This window comes from Brachycentrus maculatus, unplaced genomic scaffold (genome assembly GCF_059751285.1).
Source record: "Brachycentrus maculatus isolate JH-2025_06_01 unplaced genomic scaffold, ASM5975128v1 h1tg000285l, whole genome shotgun sequence".
NCBI lineage: Eukaryota > Metazoa > Arthropoda > Insecta > Trichoptera > Brachycentridae > Brachycentrus > Brachycentrus maculatus.
Window position 1 is genome coordinate 1550761 of NW_028281036.1, and position 12468 is coordinate 1563228.

The 12468-nt window shown below is 29.5% G+C and overlaps 1 protein-coding gene across 2 annotated transcripts in view; it reads right to left on the minus strand.

Annotated features, from left to right (window-relative positions):
* LOC148305152 (glucose dehydrogenase [FAD, quinone]-like) overlaps positions 1-12468 on the minus strand; it is a 51287-nt gene that overhangs the window by 21215 nt on the left and 17604 nt on the right. Inside the window, exon 1 of one of the 2 annotated variants that reach the window (XM_088267226.1) lies at positions 2346-2421. The exons of the other annotated variant lie outside the window; for it this stretch is intronic. The gene's annotated coding sequence lies outside the window, so the exon portion shown is untranslated. Of the gene's footprint in view, positions 1-2345; positions 2422-12468 lie in introns of those variants that run through there. 2 annotated transcript variants of the gene reach the window in all.

Here is a 12468-nt window from a genome sequence, read left to right on the forward strand (position 1 = left end):
ATCTTGATATCCAAATATATTCCGTTGAAAAAAAACAACATTTATTGTATGGGTTTCGTACATTCAGAATTCCGAATTCGAAAAACGGCTTGATTTACTTAAGGTAGGTGCCTACGTAAGATTTGGGAGAACAACACTGGAGCGCATTTGAATCTCATCCGTTCAAATTCTTTTTTCAAATAATAAGAAACATAATAATTTAATTTTATAAATATTTTCCATGGACATAAATAGGTAGGTACCTAGTACCTAAATATGTTTTTTTTTACGATGTGTGACAAAAAACCTAGCTTTCGTTCCATGTTGTGTACTCAATAAAGAATGTAAAACACGAAACATGACGGTTTAACATAATTCTGGCGAAATAGTAGGAACATCATGATATAGTGCAGGGATGGCTAACCGTTTTAAGCCTGAGTGGAAAAAAATTGTTCAAAATAATAATTTGTCGCGTGCCACATGCGATGGAAATAAAAATCCGTCAAATGATTGTGTAACTACAGATTTTTAATATAAACAAAGCATCAATACACCGAAAAAAATAATTAAGTACTTATTAATGGAAAAAAAAATATATATATATATATTTACTTAACTCTTAAAACTTCATTATTAGTGGGATTTTTTTGTTGGATGCTAGATGACAATTTTTTTTATATTGTGTTCATAGCTGGTAGCTTTCAATAAAATATGTACAAGCAGAAGTTTCTTTCATTTAAATGTTTGGAATTTTGTAATACTATTTAAACTATTTTTCACTCTATTCGCGTACTATGCAAAATCGTCTCGCGTGCCACTTATGGCACGCATGCCATAGGTTAGCCATGCCTGATATAGTGTATCATTTTCCGTAAAATTTGCATGCATAATCGGCATACATAGAAAAAATTCTTACTAATTTCGCGAGGAAAAAGTGCATCTTTTTCCAGCCATAAAACTAGTATTATTTAAGCATTTTTATACAGAAAAATATATACAAGTTTTTGTACCTTGTCCGTTTTTTCGCTTGCCATTATTAATCTCTTTTTGTTCTATTTAAACTTCGATATAAAACATTTACTTTTCGTCAGACCCTGACATTTGATTTCAGTTACAGTAAAGTTTAAAATTTTATTTCTGGTCCTACCAGATTATTAATAAAAACTATAATACGCTCAACGCTATGACCTCTTTGTGTAATTGAGTGGCATTATAGGGTTCGGATTTTACACGGTGCTTAAAACATGAAGGAAGTATAAAACTGGCAAAAATTATCGGCAGAAGGTCATTGAAGTTTATTAATAAAATATAAAATATTGTATTATAATCCTAATTAACTAACGAACCATAGGCAGAGAGAATAGAATGCCACACCAATCCAATGAATTAATATGGTTGGTTATAGAAACAGAGGAAGACCGTGGAAAACATGGCATGATCAAGTATATCAAATAATTGAAAGTGTTCAGGTCAGGAGTCGGAATCATCGGCGGGTATGTATAAGGAGATGCAAGAGGCGAAGTTTGTTTGCAAAGACAGATTGGTATGGCGTTCTATTCTCTCTGTCTACCCCCGCGGAGAAGTTACGTAAAGATAAGTTGTCGGTTAGTTTAGTGGTCGATTAGTACAGTTAGTAAAATATTTTTACACCATTGGGTTCAGATAAGTTTCAATTGAAACATTCGTACAAAAAATGGCAACTTTGAGTTTCTAACAATATGGATCGATAATAACTTTATAACAATATGGATCGACACTTGAAATATTCTTAGAAAAAATGGCAACTTTGACTTTCTAAGGATATGGATCGATAATAACTTTATAATTATATGGATCGCACTTGGAATATTCTTAGAAAAAATGGCAACTTTGACTTTCTAAAGATATGGATCGATAATAACTTTATAACGATATGGATCGCACTTGAAATATTCTTACTAAAAATGGCAACTTTGACTTTCTAAAGATATGGATCGATAATAACTTTATAATAATATGGATCGCACTAGAAGTAAAATAAGAGTTAGCTTCATAGTTAAATTGCGTGGAATCGCAGTTCTTTTTTTTTTTTTAAAAACCTTGATGTAAATAATGAGTTAAACTTTGAAATAAATAATAAAAAATAGCTTAAAAAAAGAAAAATATTTGTGTTTTTATTATTCATAAAAACACTTCAATTTCACAATATTTCTGTAATCCTAAGCGGCTCATTATTAGAAATAGGTATCAAATTGTGGTAGAGTGGGTTCGAACCGCGAGACACTCTGACTCAAGAGTCCGCGACACTTACTACGGGACCACAACCCGACACTAAAGTGATAAAACGATAATAATACAATAATAAAACGATAATAAAACCGACTAACCCCAAGCTGAGAACACTATATGCTTCACTGTCTGGCACTTCACTCCGATGTAGACCACGAACAACTGACGTTAAACAATGGTTTACCCATTAATAAAAGGAACACAAAGCCGGTATCGTCTCAAGGTATTAAAAATTGGTAATATTAACCTAGTATTATGACGCGCACAGTCGCTGTACACTCTTAGGATTTTCCTTATTTTTTTCATCAATGAATATTTCATTTAACGCTAACACCAATAGTGTCATTAATCACTTTTTTTTGGACAGCAAATCAATTAAAGCAATAAATTGCGATATCTACCAGGCATTTTTAAATGGAGGTTATTAGAATCCAGTCAGGGACCCAAAATGAATGAACTGAAAATATTACATTTGATTATATTATATTTATATTATATGTATTATATTTGAAAATAACTTTATGTAAAGATATTGTGTTAGTGATTAGTTATATTCTCTCATTTCGCTCACTCCTTTCAACAACGTCATACATCAAAAAACTTGATTTTTTAGGAGATCGTTTTTAAAGTTTAAAAATATAATAAAATGTATTAAAAACAAATATCAAGCCACTTATTGAACTTTTTTCGGTGCAACAGATTTTTTCAGGTAAAACCTGAATGTTTTTTTATCCATTTTAAAAATATTTAGTATATTTAAAAAAAATCAAACAATACCTTTTCTTCAAAATGCAAAAATAACATTTTGTGCCCTGTAGCGGGTAAATGTTAAGTTAAAAATATGTCGCTTTTGCTGGTATATAGTACATTTCCTGGGCATTCCGAAAACACGCACAACTGAAAATTGTCGATTTTTTATATATGACGTTGTTGAAAGGAGTGAGCGATTTGTTTCCTTTAAACATACTTCTTACCTTATGATTTTTATATGCCTATTTACTGTACCCGTCCATTGTTTTATATTTTATATGTTTTGGTTTGTTTAATTTATTTTTTATTAAAAAAAACTTAATATCTGTGTTTAAGTTTTGGTTATCCAATGTTCTAAAATGAGTTATAGAAATTACTCATCGGGAAAATAATGATTGTGACTTAGGTGTGTAGTATGTTTTTAAAATATATAAATAACACTGGCCAACGATGATTTTGTAACTGAAACTTTGATGACTGATTTGGACTAAGGTAATCGTTCTTATTCAAAGTCTATATGGCGACAAGCTTGTATCACGTCAAGTTTTCATGTTACAGTCATATTATTGTTTATATGGACCTCATACGTTGAAACTGTAATAGTGGTTGGTATCTAGACATGTTTTAGTCTAAGGTCTTAGGGATTCAAAAAAAGTATTGAATTTTTTTTTTTTTTTTTTTTTTGCTTCCGAAATTTGGATAGTGTTATTTATTTATTTATTTATTTATTTATTTATTTTCATAATACATAGATACATTCAATATACATATTCATTTCATATACACATTTATTATACGTATTACGGCTCTTTAGGCATGGCCTGTGTTGAGCCGAATACTAACATGGTAATACAAGTTTATATATATTTTTTTAAAATTTTTAATATACATATATTTTTTTTAATGATTAGTTTATAAACATAACATACAGGAGATACAAAAATAATTTATGTTTTAAGGTTTTTTAGTGTGATAATTACACCTGGACTTTAATTAATTCACTTTCCACCTTGTCCCTTCCAATGTTAAGTAACCATCGACGAACACTGTTCTTAAAGACCTGATCACTCCTGGAAATCTTAATGGTTTCGGGCAGCAAATTAAATATTTTTGGAGCGAGGAATGAAAAATTTTTTTGGGCAAAACTTGTTTTAATGGCTGGCCCAATGTAGTTTTTATTTAATGCTGCCCGGGTTCGAATAGTTTGTTGCGTTCTAACCTTTTCCATTTTATTCCAGAAGTGAATCAGTACTTCCTTGACGAACAGTTGCCGTACGTCTAGTACCGTATAGCTTGTAAATAGCTCATTGGAAGGGTGTGTCGAGTTACATTTATTTATTATTCTTAGGATAAGTTTTTGTACTTTGAAAATAGGGTCTAATTATGGAGTAACAGTGAAAATATATTACATTAACCTATTAATATTGAATGCGATAGCATTATATGTTTATTTATATTTATACATAAATAATAGGATAAACGTCAGTCAATATCAGAATTAAAAATATCCAAAACTAAAAAATCTGACGTGCTACATTTTTTTTGCTTTCGTTTTTGAATTCAGCTATGCAAAGTGCATAAAGATCAGGTATTTTCATGCCAGTTACAAAATAAAAGTTGTAAATTGTTGGCCAGTGTAATTAGTCGAGTGATCTTTCGAAGAAATCAAATTTGGTTATTGAACTATCGCGAATTTCAACAGAAAAATAATTGGTAAATATTTAAAGATGACAGAATCGGTGTAATTTTTATGACTCGCTTGTTAATTTTATCGAGTACGTACATTATACATATCTTATATTTATTTCTTACATTTCATAATATACAAGTACCTACTCGTACATAATTACAAATAACAGTAATATGCCGTCATTGAGATTTCTCGTGCCGAGGGGACATTTTACAAAAAATAATTATAAAATTACAATGAAAGAAAAATGGTAATGCAATCAAAATTCTTATACTGATGTCACCTAAAAGGTGACAAATCTTTACAGTTCTCAAAATCTCAAATTTGAGTGAGATAGAAATCTAAAGACCGCAAAGGCGATGAGTCTCTGGCCGAGAGTGATTTATATTACCCTAATATGCAGGTATGTATTATACAACAGATCCCAACAGGGACAAAGATCTTTTGACAGGGAAATGCTTCCGCCTGGTCATTTACAGGGATGTCATCGTTAAATTAACGCATTAAACAAAAAGAGTAAATCCACTCACGAGTAAGTATAGGCTATAAAACTTAAGTTCATAAGTTGAAGCCTAAGTAGAGCCATGATAAGAGGTGATGCAAAAGTCGTATCTGGATTTCCGAGTCACCTGAGCGTTAGGTAATTCAAAAAAATAAATAAACGTAATTTAGCTTAATTTTTGAGAAGAGAATTCTGAATAATTCCCAAATGAAGTACGTGTGACGATGGTGAATATAAGTGTATTTTTTTTAGAAAAACTTATGATAGTGGGTTTTTCTACAAATATATTGCAAATCATGTGGGTGTGATTACGTAAAATCTCACGATACAAACATCGTTTCATGAGTTTCGTCGAATACCATTACTATGTACTTACGAGTAACTTACCTATGGCAACATCATGGGTAATCAAGATATAATTTTGTTTTGATCATACAAGGTCACGGACGTGATTGATTAAATTATCACATACCTATGTATGGAAAATATACCATATTATAAGTAAGTACTTATCAAGTGAAGAATAATATCCAATGATTATTTTCTGTTTTTCATTTAAGTTTTACTTGGTAAATACCACAATTTTCTAAAATCTATTATGACACGCGTTTCGATGCATTCCGCATAAATTTTACCTATGTGAAGCTATGACAAAATTTTAGAGTTGTGTGCTTTTTTACGTTGAAGGGTGAAGAGGGAGTTAAAATTATTTTTTTAAAAGATTTTTAGGGGCGTATTTTATTATTATTAACTAAAAAAAATGTAATGTAAATTTCACTGACAAAATAATAATTTCTTAACAACAACTTAATCATAATTTCGACCGTTTTCGAATCTAATAGCTTCTTCCTTAACCTTTTCCGGTCCTATGTCGAATGTCATTCGACATCGACTTTATTCCGGTGAGTCCTATATCGGATGTCATTCGTCATTTTTTTCTTTGACCAGTTTAGTGTTAAAATACAAGCAAACATATTTTTTCATCTATAAATGTCTATAAAATGTAATAATAAGAGACAAGATTGTATACATACAGAAATTTTTTTTTTAACACAAGTGTAGTTTTATTTAAAAAAAAACTTGGATGTATTGCTTTACCCTGTAATGCTGTAAATCTATTGTGGACCTGGTGGAATTTTTTATTTTTTTTTTTATGGACCGGAAAGGGTTAAGACTAATTAATTCTTAAAAAAATAACTATCTGATGAGTAATTTCAATATTTGGCAGTTAGCAGAGCTTGGGTAGGAATCTCAAGTGCCTTTTGTGTTGATAGGCAGTTACCGACGAAGAAATCAGGAATGGTCAATACGTGGACACATCTTATAATAATAGACTTATAAATAATTCAATTAATTGACTGTTTAAAATGTCAAAGTCATTAAAAACAAAAGGCCAGAAACAGAGTTACTGTTATCTATAATACGTATGTAGTTGAATCGGTAACTCCGTATGTAATCGATGCCTTTTCCTCTATAAAAATTCTTAGTACCTACCAGTAATTTCAAATTTTTTATATTATTAAAACTCATCTTTGTATGTTATTTAATAATTCACTATATTCCGAACGAGTAAAATCTGGCTAGAACACTCAAGAAGGGTGAAAAGCCATTAAAAAGTAGAAGAATGAATAAAATGAAATATTTTTTGTGTCAATAAAATAGAATATTATTGTACTTGTAATTAAAATAAATATTAAAATGCAAAAAATAAAAAAAATAAAACGAAAAAAAGAAGAAAAAAAAACAATGGAATACCTTGAAATTCCTACTTTGAAATACTTATTTATCGTTCGTCAAAATGTGTACTGTTTTTTTTTTCTATGGATTACGTGCATTCCGAATTCCAAATTCCGAATAAAATCGCCTTCATTTAAAATACAGTTAGGTAGGTAGGTACCTATTGCATTTTGAAAAAATCGAGCGCTTTAGAGCGCTCCTTGACTCTAAGTATATAATATTTGCCTAATTTCGGGTATTTATTTTTAATAGATTTACTACATAAAAACCCTTGTAAAACGATTATTTGTGAGAAAATGGTGGACATAAGCAAGCGTTTACGGTAAAACTTGGATTAAGTTAAGGTTATGTTTCTAATATTGGCACTGTAAATTTCCCAGTCGCAAGATGAAAACATATAAAATTGAGAAAATATTGCTTAAAACACACCGGAATTTGTTTTACTGATAAGGACGACACAGTCATATTCGTAGATATTCATATATGCTCATCGTGTATTTAGCAATCAGAAAACAATAGAACTGTCAAGAATTTTCCAACAAAATGGTGGAAACATTAGCGTGATCAATGTATTGATGGCCATTTCGTTACGGGGATATCCGCTAGAACGATTCATCATTTCGGACCATCGTGTATCGTTGATAATTCACTAATTTGTAACCTTGAACTCACAAAAACTATTTTTTCTACTCTTTAAAATACAACAAAAAAAACTAACGATAAAAAGTAAACATATCGATTTTTTAGGTGGTTAATGGTGGGGAAATCCGCAGAATGGCTTATCTTTGCAGATACTGAAGACAGGAACATGAGTCAGTGTGCTAACTCAACTATTATTTTTTAACATCTCATCAAAGATGAAGAAGAATATGGAAGTCTGGGCATTTACGGGGCTGACGACCGTCATAGGCTGGTTTAAGTGATCACTTTACACACGTGTAACATTCACCAATTCTACCCATTATTGACAACCACACTCAAATATTGATGGAATAACATATATACAATAGTGTATTATCTATAACATAAATATGTACTTGGTAATAGATTTTAGTCTGCCTCCGTAGTGTAATGGTCAGCACGCTCGGCTACCGTACTGGAGGTCCCGTGTTCGATTCCCAGAGGGGAGGTCAATGTGATTTTTCACTCTAATATTTATTCAATATAACCCTGGACTGGTACCTGAAGCGGAGGGCTGATCACCTTTCCTTTATGTGTTAACGATCAAGATAATACTGTGTTTACATGATAAAGTGCCCTATGCACCACCGGGTGCGGATGAGGGTTTACATGGATAAAATAGATGCAGAGAAAGACTTGGAAAATGATCAAGTATGTAAAATTGGCAGTGGTCAGGTAGTCAAGAATGATCGGCGGGTATTTATGAAGAAATGTGAAAGAGGCGAAGATTGTTTGCGAAGATAGATTGGTGTGGCGTTCTATTCTCTCTGCCTACCTCTTCGGGAAGCTACTTGATGGTTAATTAGTTTGTCAGTTAGATTGTTATGGTAATTACATGATTGTTTTGGAATTAAATTCGTAACTCGAGGTTCCACTGTAGGTACCTATTTAAAATTTCATTTTTATTGTGTGTGTTCATATTTTAATACAAAAGACATAGCACATTAATATTGAATGAGATTCCAAATATGCGCCTTATAATCTATTTCGTTTGATGCATATCCGTCGAAAAAAGCGATTAATTTTTAACGTAATCATATGATTAACAGACGAAAATCGTTCAATGTCCATAAATTGACATTGTTAGTGGTATATTGATGTAATTATAAGAATATAACGATGTTTATATACAGGATGGCACACAATGAATCACCCTATCAGAATGTGCTATAATTTTTGCAAATGGCGTCGTACGTCAATCATATTTGACATTTTGCTCACTGCTTTCAATAACGTCATATATAAAAAAACTTATTTTTCAGGAGATCGTTTTAAAGTTTAAGAATATAATGAAATGTATCAAAAATAAATATCAAGCCACTCATTGAACTTTTTACTGTGCTACAGATCATTTTAGGTGAAACCTGAAGGTTTTTTCTCCATTTGAAAAATATTTAGTACATTTAAAAAAATAATTGAATAATATCTTTTCTTCAAAATGCAAAAACAACACTTTCTGCCCTGTAGAGGGGAAATATTAAGTTAAAAATATGCCGCTTTCGCTGGGATATAGTACATTTTCTAGGCATTTTGAAAACATGCACAAATGAAAATTAACGATTTTTAATATATGACGTTGTTCAAATTTTGTTTATTTGAAATTGCATTCGTAGTCCGAATTTTCGTTCGTAATCTGAAATTTTGTTCGGAAATCGAGTAATTTTTCCGTCAGGGTTTTTGTTCGTAACCCGAGGTTCCACTGCAGACATTTCCTTTTGCCTACAAACTAATGACTGTCACGATTAAATGTAGCATTAAAAATGTGATTGCTAACCATAAAATATACAATTATTATTCTATTACTTTTGATGGCCCCTGAACAACAGAATCCATTTATTTTTTTTATTATTTTAGTTTAATGATCTAAAAAAAACTATTAAATGCCGGTTGGTCGTACTCGTGATGGTTTCATTTTAATATTGTATATAATCAGTAATTAAATTTCAATGTTACGTTTCGTTTAATGGCCAGATACGATCTACGAAGAGTCGATAAAATTAATGCTTTAAATATTTACTACTACCGCAGCTGACCCTTATCCTCACCCAATGGTGCATAGGACACTGAATCATTTCGACGCACTGTTGTCGTTAATTGCATGAAGAAAAGGTGATCACCCTAGATTGCGCTGTATGCGCCAAGCTATATTGAAAAATATGACAGTGACATTGAAAATATGGCAGTGGTATTGAAAATATGACAGTGATATTGAAAATATGACAGTGATATTATCAGTGTGATATTGAAAAATATGATAGTGAAAATTACAGTTGTTATATGATATGATATTTTATGAAATATCATATATGATTTCTCGTAAAATAATTTTTTGATTCGACATTAACTTTGTGGTAGCATGTTATGTCTATATTTGAAAAAAAATTAAACACTTAATTTAACACTTGAATTGTTAAAAGGTTGTAATTATTTGAAAAATTCTATTTAAGTATATACATTTTTTTAAATATTCATACGTAGGTACTAAAAGGCTTTGCTTTTTTAATGAATTTTACATTAAATACGTGTAACATTTTAAGAGTAAAAAAACATTTTTATGTCATTTTTTAGCACCATTTAATGAATACCTAACCAAATTTTGTTCCACAATTCCTCATATTCGTTAAAAAGTATTTATATTTTTTTCTTCAATGTGTATCACGACTTTTGTAATTTGAAATTCAACAGATATAGAGGTAGAAAATGGTTAAATTTTATATTATCTGTATGTGGGTTCCTAGAAAGTTACACGATTCGATTTCAGCGGGAAAAATCGATCGAATCACGATAATACGTGGTGGTTACTTATACGGGCAATTCTGCGAACTAAATTCCGACAAAGAATGTCCTAGTCTGTTATAATTACTATGGAAAAACAAATTATAATTTGTAATTACATCGTGGAAAAATCTCGTCTTCCGTGATATCTCCTCCAAGATATCTGACAGCAACGTCTCAACAGGATTGTAAGATGTCACGAACTAAAATAGTTATTTATTTTTTTTAAACCAGATTATATGGTAGCTGTCCAGACGCATAAATAATACTCAGTGATAAAAAGGCACTTTAAAGAAAAGTTAAAAAAAACTTTTAATTTAGTATAGTATGGTAAGGATGTTAACTTAATTTTTAAGGTTGTATCTATTATTATAAAATATCTAAAAAAACATATTTCCAATAACTAACTACAAACTGACGTGATTTATTTATTATTTCTTTATATATTTCAATAATTTCATCCTTCAACGTCCCAAGAACATAACTCTAAAATTTATACTTTGCTTCACATAAGGTGTTCAAAAATAATGAGGAATGTATCGAAACACGTGGCGCAATATATTATAAGAAAAAATAATATTTACCAAGTAAAACTTAAATTCAAAATAGATAGATATTGATATTACTACAAAGTGACTGCCGAATCAATTAATAAAAATAATTAGCCTTGCTTAAATACATTTATAAAAAGATTTAGTCGTTTTTAATTCTTACTTGGTTAATGCCACTATGCCTTAAAATCTATTGTGACGCGTGTTTCGATGCATTCCGCATCATTTTCAAAAACCGTATGCGAAGCTAAGTCTTCATATATATATATATATATATATATATATATATATATATATATATATATATATATATATATATATATATATATATATATATATATATATATATATATATACATATATATATATATATATATATATATATATATATATATATATACATATATATATATATATATATATATATATATATTTATATATATATATAAATATATATATATATATATATATATATATATATATATATATATATATATATATATATATATATATGTATATATATATATATATATATATATATATATATATATATATATATATATATATATATATATATATATATATGTAATAAAATAACTAGGTACCTACCTATACATTTTATTAAGTACCTACAATTAGTACCTACATAAAACAGTTCTACCACCAGATGTCGCATGCGGCGCTCAGTAGAAAACAAAAGACTTCCGATAATATTATTAACTGTCAGAATCAGATAGATAGATAGATAGATAGATATAAAAATTATTATAAAGATAAATTAAGAATAAACTTTAATTACAAAGCAACACATTGTTTATTTTATTATTATACACCCACTTTACATATTATTTACACTTAATTTTCAAAAGGAAAATATTACCACGTTATAAAACGACAATTTTGTTAATTGGAAATGGATGATGAAACATTAGATGTATTAAAACAATTACTACAATATGTTCGGAGTGAGAGAGAAAAATTAGAAGATGATCAAAGAAAACGATTAGAAGATAATCAAAGAAGACGTGGAAATTTAAGAACTAGTGATAAAATTAAAAATAAAAATCATATGAAAAAAATTTCTACAAAATATAAAATAAAATATACTCCAGAAAAGAAGAATTTCGAAGCAGATTGTATGAGCAGGAATCCAGTAATAGAATCGAAGGAAAATGCAAATGAACAATTAAAAGTTGTAAATTTGGTTAAATTAGAAGATATTTTAAAAGATCAGAATAAAAATAAAAGACATACATGAAAACCTATGCCATATTGGAATTGGACAAATGCAAAAGACTATTAGTCCACATTACACAGCCAAAAATTTGACGAAAAATATAAAAACAATTTGTAGAAATTGTGAAATTTGTATTAAAAATAAATCAAGAGGACAAAAGAAATTTGGATTTATGTCTCATCTAGGCCCGGCCACAAAGCCTTTTGAAATAATATCTTTAGACACAATTGGAGGTTTAGGAGGTTCAAGATCAACGAAAAAATATCTACATCTCTTAGTGGATCACTTTACAAGATAC